Source organism: Spinacia oleracea, chromosome 4, assembly GCF_020520425.1.
Source record: "Spinacia oleracea cultivar Varoflay chromosome 4, BTI_SOV_V1, whole genome shotgun sequence".
In the NCBI taxonomy this organism is placed as follows: domain Eukaryota; kingdom Viridiplantae; phylum Streptophyta; class Magnoliopsida; order Caryophyllales; family Amaranthaceae; genus Spinacia; species Spinacia oleracea.
In genome coordinates this window covers 17,385,987-17,398,867 of record NC_079490.1, presented here as the reverse complement: position 1 = coordinate 17,398,867, position 12,881 = coordinate 17,385,987, and the positions used below count along the sequence as shown (strand labels likewise).

The following is a 12,881-nucleotide window of genomic DNA, read 5'->3' as shown; positions in this document are numbered from 1 at the left end:
TATTTTAAAATCTCAAATTACTTAACATTCAAAAAATTTGCTCATTTTTTATCGTTTACACAAATGAGCAAATATTTTTGCTCATTTTTTTATCGTTTACACAAATGAGCAAATATTTTTGCTCATTTTTTATCGTTTACACAAATGAGCAAATATTTTTGCTCATTTCTTGTACTTTACACAAATGAGCAAATATTTTTGCTCATTTATAAAATTTTAAAGTTCGGGTTTGTTAATATTCAAAACTTTTTCTCATCGTGTCTAAATGAGCAAATATGTTAAAATATCAGATTACTTAATATTCAAAAACTTTGCTCATTTTTATAGTTTACACAAATGAGCAAATACTTTTGAATATGCATCCAATATTTTCATATAACTTGGCGGGAATCTTGACTCTTGATCAAAGCTTCTTATAGTTGTTATTCCATAGTTGCCTATGTAGGATTCGAACCTACATCATTGTGCAATTGCACAAAACTCTACCAATTGAGCTAATAGGCATTACTAATACTTGAAAAAAAACAAAAAAACACAACTCGAAATCAGAATATCCAAGATCAGAAGAATTTTAGAGAATAAGGGCACTATGTAGAATACGGGGAAACGGCTTAAATATATAAATAGCTAGCTTAAGACTCGTGTAACGCACATATGAAATTAAATTTTTTTACGGAGTATTATAATTACTCGTAAATAATATTATAAATAGGAAATATTTTTAATGAACTAATATTTTGTTACGACGCAGTAAAATTTTGAATTTGTATAAGACACAATTAGTTCAAAGTGGTCAATTAAACATGAATTATACTACTTACGTAAACTACAAATTGAACCTCGGTATTTTTAATTTATTTTCACTTTTTTCGGGAAAATTGAATAGAAATTATGTTTAATAATAAGTTAAGTTTAAGAAACATAAGAGTTAAATGATTTCTCTAAAATTTTATATTGCAGTTGAAATTCATTTGTTAAGATTGTAAAATCATATATTTTTATGATAGTAATTAGTAACATATAAACCAATATTAGAAAATCAATAGTAATAGTGCAGTGCATAATTTGCAATTTTTTCCATGTTACGTGATTGATATTTTTCATATGAGAAACTTTTGTGTGAGACCGCCTCACAGGAAAGACCGCCTAGTTGGCAGCCATTTGGCGCGCGTAGACGTCATCGGTTTCATCTTTTTTCATTTTTATTAAAAAAAAATCAATTTTTTTTCCCGGGTTTAACTAATTGGCATTTTAGCTTAACTAATTGGACTTCTGGTTTAACTAATTGGATTTCAAGCTTAACTAATTCAATATAAGGCTTAAAATTTATTTTTGACATTTTTTTTCTTCAGAAATTATATTTTTTAGTTTTTTTAGTACTAACTAACTAGTGTAAAACATAACTAAAAGTCATAAAATCATAACTACTTGAATAACAAAATAGTTAAGATATAAAGACAAATAGTTAAACTTATGAGTCGAATAGTTATTATTTTTAAACAAACTTATTATTAACTAAAACTCATAAAATCTTAACTAATTAGTTCATACGCTTAACTAATTGGTTCAGCGCTTAACCAATTGGTTCCGTTGCATAACTAATTGATTTTCAGACTTAACTAATTGATTTTGGTGTTTAACTAATTAGTTCAAGTGCTTCACTAATTGGTTCCCATGCTTCACTAATTGGTTCCCATGCTTCACTAATTGATTCCCATGCTTAACTAATTGGTTATATTGCTTAACTAATTTGTTACATTGCTTAACTAATTTGTTACATTGCTTAACTTATTAGTTAAAAATCTATACTAAAACTCATAAAATCGTAACTAAACCCCATAAAATTATAACTAAAGCCCTGAATTGAACTCAAAAATACGTAACTAAAACTCAAAGAACCTTAACTAAAACCAAGAAAATCATAACTAAAACTTAAAAAATCTTAACTAAAACGTCAAAATTCCGAACTAATTATTTCAAACTAATACGAATTTAATTATAGCTAAAACGAAATTATTTTTAACTAAAACGAAAATACTCTTAACTAAATATAACAAAAATGTAAATAAAATGAAATTATTCTTATCTAAAACCAATTTAATCCTGACTAATATAAATGAATAAAATTGTTTACATTTACAATATAAATTTGGAAATTAAATTACATTTCTCCACCACCATCCTCACCATCTCCACCGTCAACATGACCAGCACCGAGCACGTAAGCCCGAGCACCGCAACCTCCACCATCAGGCGGCGGCTTCGAATCGAAATCAAAGGAGGCGAATGCTCAACGGGCGGCGACTCTCCTTCACTTCCTCTTCCTTGTCCTCTTCTCATCTCCAACGACGAAGCCTCTCCTACGCATTCAAACCACAAAATCAAAATAAATCACAACACATAATCGATACCTAAAGGAAATCAAAAATCGATCGAAAATCTAAATCACATAAACCGAAAAATAAAAAAACCTAACTAAATGGAGAAGAGAGATAGAAGATTGACCTAAGAGCCGCTTCTACCACCACCACTTCCACCAAGAAACGGCGGGCAATTCATTTAACCGATCTACTCAAAAACCTAAAAACAATGAAAACCTGAAGTAGAAGAAAGAAGCGACGTCGACGGTTTGATTACGACGATGAAAAGGAGGCAACGCCGGCAGCTTCAACGATGTTTCCACCGCCGATATCATCACCTTCTTTCTACGACTCCCATTCTCCCTTCCGTTGCAAAATCCTCCGATTCTTCACGCCACCGCCACCGCCACCGCTTCCTAGTTGCGAGTCGGTAATATTCTCAAATCTTCGACGGCGGAGGAGAAGCATCAACTTTTTAGCAGCGTAGCAGTCATGGAGAGGAGAGAGAGAGACCGAGGGTTTAGGAGAGAGAGAGGGGGGAGGTGATATGCATGTTTTATATAGTATTTTTTACCCCCGTCCCTTAGTACTTTTATGTGTCAAACGTGCTCTTAGGAGCCGTTTCTAGTACTAATGTGTGTTATTGAGTGTGCCTTGAGTTTCAGGTTTGATTATGAGAAATTGGTCTTTTTGGACCCGTTTCATGTTGATCTAGGCCACTATATGAGCCCGAGGAAGTTCGGGACCTCTATCGTCGACTTTCGGGAGCCTTGGATGCTTATGGTTGAACCCCGGGAGTTAGACTCAGTGATATGGGCGAGCTACATTGAAGATTGCAAATCGCCCTGGAAGCTGAGGGCGAAATGCAACCATCGAGCGGAATTGAGGCAATCTGGATTCATCAACGCGCGCCCGATCGGGCGCAGCTCGCCCGATCCGGATCGGGCGGTCATCCTGGAGGCTATGTGGAGAGTTCACAAACCGCCCGATCGGGCGGATTTTGGCCCGATCGGGCCGACTATCGAGTGGATCGCCCGATCGGGCGAAGCGATGCCCGATCGGGCGAAGCGACGCCCGATCGGGCGAAGCGACGCCCGATCGGGCGACGCCAACCTCCTGCACTTATGCGCGAGTTTATTTTCCGTTTTTTAGGCTTTATTTTGGTAAACTATATAAGCAAGCTTTAATTATTTTAGTAAACACTTTATTTTCTAGTATTGAACCTTGGTATTAATCCCCTTAGCCTAATTTTCTCTCTAGTTTATGCAAAAATACTTAGTTTAATTCTCAATAAAAATTCAAGCTTTCACTTCCCTTTGTTCTTAAATAGGTATTATTTCTTATTTCAATTCATTGTCTTGCTTTAATAATGCTTTCAATTATGATTATTGCTTTGTTTATTGTCAACATGCTTGAGTAGTTTAATTTCTAGGGTTGGGGATCCATGAATAATATGAAGGGATGATTGGATGATTATGATTGTTGGCATTGTAATTGATTCCTATTGATTGGTTTATTTCACTATACAATTAGATTTGCGCAGGTTTAATTGTGGTAGTTATGCAATGTCAAATTAAGATTCAAGAGATGCAATTTGATGTTTAGGCTTGTGTCAATAGGTGGAATTAGAGTTAATACGTAGCGAGAGCCCGTTAATTCTAAGTCTATGATTAGTATCGACTTGAGAGAGCATGCTAATCTAATTAATTACTTTGTTGATTATCGTGATTGTTCAATGTCCTGGATTATTATTTGTTGGCGAACCTATACCCTAGATTCCTTAATATATTGATTCATTCGTGTTTAATTATCGTTCGTAGTCTTAGCATACAAACCATCAACCAACTTTTGTTCCCAATAGTCTAGATTAATTAATTGATAGTGGAAAGAACGCCTGTTTCCCTGTGGATTCGATCCTGACTTCCCTTGCTACCTAGCTAGTGGACCTTATGTTATTTTTGATTAGGTGATACGACTTTAGCCTGTCAAAATTTGGCGCCGTTTCCGGGTAAACGGTTTTATTTTCTGTTGTTGATTGCTTATCCTAGATTATTGTTTGTTACTACTCAAGGAACTCACGTTCCTTGAGACCGGATCTCACATTGTTTTGTAGTCTTTGTCTATGCCCAGGACCGTAGGTACTAGTAATCTTACTCCATTCGATCCTGAGCCCGAAAGAACCTTTCGTAGACGAAGAACTTTCATTGCACAGTGTGGGAATTACTCTAATTCTGATCATAATATTGGCGATCTTTTTCCTTCAGATACAGATTCAGTTTCAGAGATAGAGATGGGTGACGAAAATCTGATACCGCCACCTACCCCACGGCTTACAGACTATTCTAAGCCAAGTCTGTCCGTGCTACCAAAGGCGATCATGCCTTCTATTGCAGCTGAGACCTTCAAGATTGAGCCTGCATTGATTAACATGATCGAGAGACGCCAGTACGGTGGGGAACCAGGTGAAGATCCGAATCTTTACATTCAGTCCTTTATCCAATATTGTTCCACCATCAAGCAAAAGGGATTGACCCCGGAGCAGACTATGGAGATACTTTTCCCGTTCTCTTTGAGTGGGAAGGCTAAACTGTGGATTAATGGGTTGAATCGGGCGGCTTTGAAAATCACTAATTGGGAATCCTTGGCTCTTGCTTTTTATGTTAAATATTTTCCACCTGAGAAAACGGCTCGTCTGAGGGGTCAGATATTAGGTATCTCACAACAAGCGGATGAGAGTTTGGTTGAGGTTTGGGAGAGATTCAAGGATTTGCAAAGAGAATGCCCGCACCATGGTTTGGAAGATTGGTTCTTGATTCAGCAGTTTTATAATGGTCTGGGCAATGAGTCTAGATGTTTGTTGGATTCAGCTGCCAATTCATGCAACTTGAGGTGCCTAGAGCTATGGAGGTGATTGAGGAGATAGCCATTCACAATGCCCAGTATGGAAATCCTAGAGGTCTATCTAATAGGGGTGGTAAGCATGATTTAAATTCTATTGAACAATTAACTGCCCAATTGACTCCTTTAGACTATAAGTTTGATAATATGCAAGCAGCCAATACTCAATCTGCCCAACCTGCTAGTGTAGCTGCTATGAGTGCCCAACCTGCTACTGTTTGTGAAAGTTGTGGAATGTCTGGTCATTATGCACCGGAATGTAGGAGCTCTGTTGAACAATGTCACGCATTTCAATCCTACAAACAAAATAACCCATTCTCCAACTCTTACAATGAGGGCTACAAAAACAACCCTCTACTATCCTACAGGAGCAACAATATCCAGAACCCTCACCAAATCCAACATCCACCACAACAACCATACCAACCCTACCAATCACGGAACAACTACAACCAACAGTCTAGCGGACCACCTGGGTTCCCTAGACAACACACATCACCTCCGCCACCACCACCTCAAACCACACAGCCTGACCCTATGCTAGTAGAAATGAGAAACATGATGTTACAAATGCAAAAATCTCTAAGTGAAAAGGATGCAAAAATCGATGCTCTTACTGCTCACAACAAGATCATTGATACACAGTTGGCACAGATGGCTACTACTATTGCAGGGAGGCCACCAGGCCAATTTCCTTCACAGCCCGAAAATAGGGAGACTGCTAATGAAATTACATTGAGGAGTGGTAGGGATTATGATGGTCCTTCTATGCCGGTTGAGGTTGATTCCGGGGTGTCTGCTAGTGATCTGGTCAGTGAGGAAATCCCGAAGATAGTTATGGATGAAAAGGAAGCTGAAAAGGTAGTCAATGAGAATGAGGCTACAACTGCGGTTAAGAAGGGGGCGGATATTCAAGTACCACCTATTGCACTCCCCTTCCCAAACCGACAACTCAAGAATAAGCTAGACAAGCAGTTTGGCAGATTCTTGGAAGTGGTCAAAAATTTGCAGGTAACGGTTCCTTTTACTGAATTAATTTTACAGGTTCCTGCTTATGCTAAATTTATGAAAGATATTTTGACCAGGAAACGTGCTTTTTGTGAGGTAGAGACTGTAGCTTTCACTGAGGAATGTAGTGCTTATTTGCAAAACAAGTCTCCACCTAAACTTAAATACCCCGAGAGTTTTTCCATCCCATGTAACATTGGCACCGTATTTATTGATAAATCTTTGTGTGATCTAGGTGCTAGTGTGTCTGTCATGCCTTTGTCTGTCTGTACTAAACTGAATATGGGTGAGCTTAAGGTTACCAATATCACTCTACAAATGGCCGACCGTTCTGTCAAATACCCCTTAGGTGTTTTAGAGGACGTCCCTGTTAGAGTAGGTAAATTCTATATATCTGTAGACTTTGTAGTATTAGACATGCAGGAGGATTCTCAAATTCCCATAATCTTAGGTAGACCCTTCCTTCACACGGCGGGGGCGGTAATTGACGTTAAAAGTGGGAAATTGACATTGTCTGTTGGGGATGATAAGGTGACTTTTAATCTGAATAGTGCCTTAAAAAGTCCCATGCTAGAGGAGGAACAATGCTATCGCATAGATGTAGTTAATTTTATTACTCGTGATAACGTCTCCCAAGTTCTCGAAAGGGACCCTTTGGAGGCAGTGCTTTGTTGTGAGTCTTCTGCAGGTGATAGCAGTTCTTGGAGTACTGAAGTGGATGCTCTGGAGTTGTCTCTTAATGGTGGAGAATCTGAGCCGGAGAGCACCAAATTGAAGAGGTTAGTTCGGCCGGTTTGTTCTGTTAAAGAGGTAAAGAAACCCGAACTTAAGCCTCTTCCTGCTAACCTTAAATATGCGTTTTTAGATGATGAACAACTTTTCCCTATGATCGTCAGTACAACACTTGATGCAGACCAGTTATCCCAACTTCTTATTGTGTTGAAAAGGCACAAAAAGGCCATTGGGTACAGTATTGATGATTTAAAGGGTATTAGCCCTGACTTTTGTATGCATAGGATACATCTAGATGAAAATCATAAACCATGCATCCAACCCCAGCGTCGTTTGAACCCTGTCATGAAAGATGTTGTAAAAGCTGAAGTTATGAAATTGCTTGATGCGGGTATTGTGTATGCTGTGTCTGATTCTAAGTGGGTGAGTCCTGTTCAGGTAGTGCCTAAGAAAGGGGGGACAACTGTGGTGAGAAATGAAAAAAACGAGTTGATACCGACTAGGGTAGTCACAGGATGGCGCATGTGCATTGATTATAGGCGTCTTAATGTTGCTACTAAAAAGGACCATTTTCCCCTTCCCTTCATTGATCAAATGTTAGAAAGGCTAGCCTGTCACAAGTTTTTCTGTTATCTGGATGGTTATTATGATTTCTTTCAAATTCCCATACATCCAGACGACCAGGAAAAGACCACCTTCACCTGTCCCTATGGTACCTTTGCATATCGTAGGATGCCTTTTGGTCTGTGTAATGCACCTGCTACTTTCCAACGTTGCATGATGAGTATCTTTTCTGATTTTATTGAGTCTATCATGGAAGTGTTTATGGATGATTTTAGCGTCTATGGTACTTCTTTTGATTCTTGCTTGCTAAATCTAACTAAAGTCTCGAAAAGATGTGAAGAATGTAATTTAGTCTTGAACTGGGAAAAGTGTCATTTCATGGTTACTGAAGGGGTGGTTTTGGGACATTTGATATCTGATAAGGGCATTCAGGTGGATCGAGCTAAGGTCCAAGTGATTGAACAATTACCCCCTCCAGTTAATGTGAAGGGTGTTAGAAGTTTTCTTGGTCATGCGGGGTTTTATCGCCGCTTTATCAAGGATTTTTCTAAAATGGTTAAACCACTTACCCAGCTCCTCCTCAAGGATGCCCCGTTTGTGTTTACTGATGCTTGTCTTGAGGCCTTTGACAGGATTAAACAGGCACTGATTTCGGCTCCCATCATTCGTTCTCCCGAATGGGATCTTCCGTTTGAGATAATGTGCGATGCAAGTGATTATGCAGTTGGGGCAGTTTTGGGTCAGAGAAAGGAGAAGGTTTTACATGCCATCTATTATGCAAGTAAGACCTTAGATGAAGCTTAAGTTAATTATGCTACTACTGAGAAGGAGCTTCTAACTATAGTCTATGCCTTGGATAAATTCCGCACCTATCTGATTGGATCCAAGGTGATAGTCTATACTGACCATGCGGCCCTTAAGTATCTGCTCGCTAAGAAGGAAGCCAAGCCTAGGCTTATTCGATGGATACTACTGCTACAAGAGTTCGATCTAGAGATCCGCGACAAGAAAGGGGCTGAGAATGTGGTTGCAGATCACTTGTCTAGATTGAGGTATGACGATGGTAAGGGATCTACACCGATTGATGATTCATTTCAGGATGATCATTTACTTGCACTTGCCAGTCAGTCACCATGGTTCGCAGATTTTGCTAACTACATTGTGGGGAGAATTCTTCCGGTCGATCTTTCATATCAACAGAAGAAGAAATTCCTACATGATGTCCGATTTTACTTTTGGGACGACCCTTATTTGTTTCGTGAGACTGCTGAAGGGTTGTACAAGCGTTGTATTCCAGAATGGGAAGTTCAAGGTGTTATCAGTAGGTGTCATTCTTCACCTTATGGTGGTCACCATGGACCGTCTAAAACAAACGCTAAGTTGTCACAATGTGGTTTTTACTGGCCTACTATGTTCAAGGATGCACATGCTTTTATTATGGCTTGTGATGCATGCCAGAGGGCCGGCACTATTTCGAGGAGGTATGAGATGGCACAGAACGGGATCCTTGAGGTTGAGATTTTCGATGTGTGGGGAATTGATTACATGGGACCATTCCCATCGTCCAAGGGTAACTTGTATATCCTTGTTGCTGTAGATTATGTGTCAAAGTGGGTAGAAGTCGTTGCCTCACCTACTAACGATGCTAAGACAGTCATCTCCCTGTTCAAGAAGATCATTTTTCCTAGATTTGGGGTTCCGCGCGCTTTGATCAGCGATGGAGGGTCACACTTCCATGAGAGGCATCTGGATGCGCTCCTGCGCAAGTATGGGGTTTATCACCGCACTGGGCTGGCCTACCACCCTCATACGAGTGGTAAAGTTGAGGTCTCCAACCGAGAGATCAAATCTATCCTTGAGAAAGTGGTGGCGAAGTCTAGGAAGGATTGGAGCGATAAGCTAGATGATACTCTATGGGCATACAGAACCGCCTTTAAGACACCTATTGGTACCTCCCCGTATCGGTTGGTGTATGGCAAGGCATGTCACTTTCCGGTAGAAATGGAGTACAAGGCTTATTGGGCAATCAAACAACTCAACATGGATGCAAAGCTAGCCGGTGAGAAGCGGTTACTTCAATTGGGTGAGCTCGATGAATTCCGACTACAAGCCTATGATAGTGTCCGGATTTACAAGGAAAAGACCAAGAAGTGGCACGACAATCACATTTTGCATAGAGAGTTCGCGGTGGGCGACAAGGTTCTACTTTTTAACTCTAGGCTTAAGTTATTTCCTGGAAAACTTAAGTCTAGGTGGTCTAGGCCATTCACCGTGACTATGGTAAGCAAGTTTGGGTCTGTTGAAGTAGAGAATTATAATGGTGAACGATTCAAGGTAAACGGGCAACGTCTGAAGTTGTACCATGATGGGGCTACTGTAGGAGTGATTGAGGTCCATCACCTCAATCCCTCCGCCTCATAGACTGCATATTCAAGGTAACAAGGTCTAGCGGGACCTAGAAATAAACCAGCGCTTTGCGGGAGGCAACCCGTATTTTATCGCTTTAGTAGTATAAGTTTGATTTTTTATTCTATTTTTGTGTGTTTAGTTAGTATTTCCCATACCTAAGTGTGTTTAAGTATTGTTTTTGGTGTTAGTGAGGCGAGAAGAGGGCATTACGCTGTTTGGGTGTTTAATAATGTGCAGGCCTAAAGCTCCAAGTTCAAGAAAGTGAAATTACGCACAAGGCCAAGCACGCTGCAAACCGCCCGATCCGGATCGGGCGAGCACGGACAAAACTATTGCAGCTAATTTTTGCCCGATCGGGCGCAGCATGCCCGATCGGGCGTTCTGGCGAGTGGAATGCTCGATCGGACGAAATTATTTTGCCCGATCGGGCGGTCTGGCGTGTGGAATGCCCGAGTCGGGCGATTGTCTGCCCGATCGAGCGCAGAAGGCGAGTGGTATGCCCGATCGGGCGAAATTATTTTGCCCGATCGGGCGGTTGAGGAAAATTTCGTGGAAAAGTCAAGGAGGAATTCTGAGCAGGAAATGTCAAGAAAAATAACATTCGCAAATCGCCCTATCCGGATCGGGCGAGGTGCGCCCGATCGGGCGCGCACGTATGAGAAGAAAAGGATCGCAAACAGACCGATCGGGCGGAATGTCGCCCGATCGGGCGAGATGCGATTTCAGCGACAAATACACGGATTCTCTTTTCTTTCTTCACTTCCTCTTCATCTTCAACCTAACTTTCTCTCACTTCCTCCATTAAACCCCAACCTCCAAAAACTTCCAACCACCATATCTCCCTCAAATCTCCACCAAATTCAACAATTTTTTCATCAAAATCATCCTCTCATCATCCTCTACAACCTACACCTAACCGATTTGAGTTTTCTCTCATCCCCACAAAATCCCCAAATTCACCCAAAAAGCTCAAAAACTCAAAAAAATCAGATTTTCATCAATGGCAAACCGACCACAAAGGAAATGCACAAGGGTACCAAGAAATCAACATGAAGCTTCCACGAGCCGAGCTCGGGAACCGACACCACCACCTCCGCCGCCGCAATTCGAGCCCGACACGGATTTTCCGGATGTCATCTTTGTTACGGAGGAGCAACGAGCACGATTCATGCACCTCAAATTGAGGGAGGTAATCCCTACTCGCTTTATATGCCAAAAATCATTACATGAAATGGGTATTGAGCGTGATGTCAAACGTGTCTTTGTTGGTGTTGGTATGAGTAACATGTATAGTATGCTCCGTCTCACATTTAGACGGTTGACTCTAGATATTTTTTTTTTGCTCAATCTCATTATTTTTTCTTTTGGAACCTTCACACATTTTTTTTATTCTCCTCATCTCATTCATTTTTCAGCTCATTTTTTCAACAACAATCATGATAAGAAGAACTTCCCTTTTCAATACTCAATATGCTCAAAATATACCACACTACAACTCCCTCACCTCACTACTATTAGCTCCCCCAAGCTAGGCTTGGGACTAATAACCAATGGGGAATTTACGGGCTTGTAATGTGGTTAGTCACCGAATAAAGGGCACAAGCACAACATGGGTAGAAAAAGAGGGAACAAATGTATCTAATTTCATCTGAAGGCTACCTAAATAGAAAAATGCCTTCGTCCTCCACAATGTGCATGTATATGAGTCATAAAACATTACTAATAGTTGCAAACCAATACTCAAAATCAATGACACACCAGGAAGCTATCACACATCCTAACCAAGTCAACTAGTCAAGCACCAAGTCCACAAGTAGTTAGTCGGAGTTGACTCATGTTTAGGCATCAAAGCAATCGAATATCAAATCATGGCTAACACATCTACATTGCCCATCATCAAATACCAAGAATCAAAACAATTTTCAATCAAAGGGGCACAGGGAAGCATGATTTTGCATTCATCGGAACGTATTTTTGTATTTTTTTTTTTCAAAGCAATAAACTAATCTAGAAAGCATTAAACACACCAAAGAAACACACCAAAATAAAGAAATGCGAAAAGAAAAGAAAAACATACCTACAATGTACAAGTAATGTGAAACCCTCCCCAAACCAAATCAGACAATGTCCTCATTGGCTCAAGGGTATCGAACCAACTCGATCTCATCTCCATCATTGACGGCCATGGCCGCCATCATCATCATCATCACCATCATCTCTGCCACCATGCCCACTAGGACCCGCTCCCCACCCTCCGTACTGGGTAGGTGTGAAGGTGCCCATAGAACCCGGAGCTCCATATCCCTCCGCGGGATAGGTATACCAGGTAGGGTGCTCGTAATCTGGGGCAATGTAGCCCTGCCTGGCATACTGATCATAGAATGGGAACATGGTCCTCTGGTGATCAGCTGCGAACTCCCGGAAACCGAGCTCAAGTCTGCTCAACCGCTCATCAATGGACCCCTGCTCCTCCTCTACTACCGGGCCACCCTGGGGCCTCCCCGCGTCTCGACGCCCCCTCCTAAAGTAGGTGTGAGGCTCTGGCTGGTACTGATGGGGCTCTGGCTGTGGGTCAGGCTGAGGCTGGGGGTCAGGCTGAGGCTCTTGCTCAAATCCAACAAATAAGTAATGAGCCTGACCGGGTCTGAAACTAGTGCGGCCCTGAGGGTCAGGCAAGGTGAAAAGCCTGTTTCCCTCGAACATCCAGTACATGGCTCCCGGCCTAAACAACCCATGCTCCCCTTGTAGCCTACGGAGTCCAGCAAAGTAAGCCAAATCAAGCAAGTTGCTACCCAGAACTGGAGTCTGGTTAGCCTCAGTAAAGTTGGACGTGGACATGGCTATGTGGGTGATCAACCCACCAATGGTAATTTTGGTAGTATGTGTGGAAGTGGCTATGGAATAAAATTG

At 41.0% G+C, this 12,881-nt stretch overlaps 1 non-coding gene across 1 annotated transcript; it reads right to left on the bottom strand.

Annotated features, from left to right (window-relative positions):
• Positions 1–5,049: 5,049 nt before the first annotated feature.
• LOC130460159 (small nucleolar RNA R71) lies at positions 5,050–5,156 on the bottom strand. Its single transcript, XR_008920103.1, has one exon. It is a non-coding gene; the product is annotated as a small nucleolar RNA R71 (small nucleolar RNA).
• Between the last annotated feature and the right edge of the window lie 7,725 nt (positions 5,157–12,881).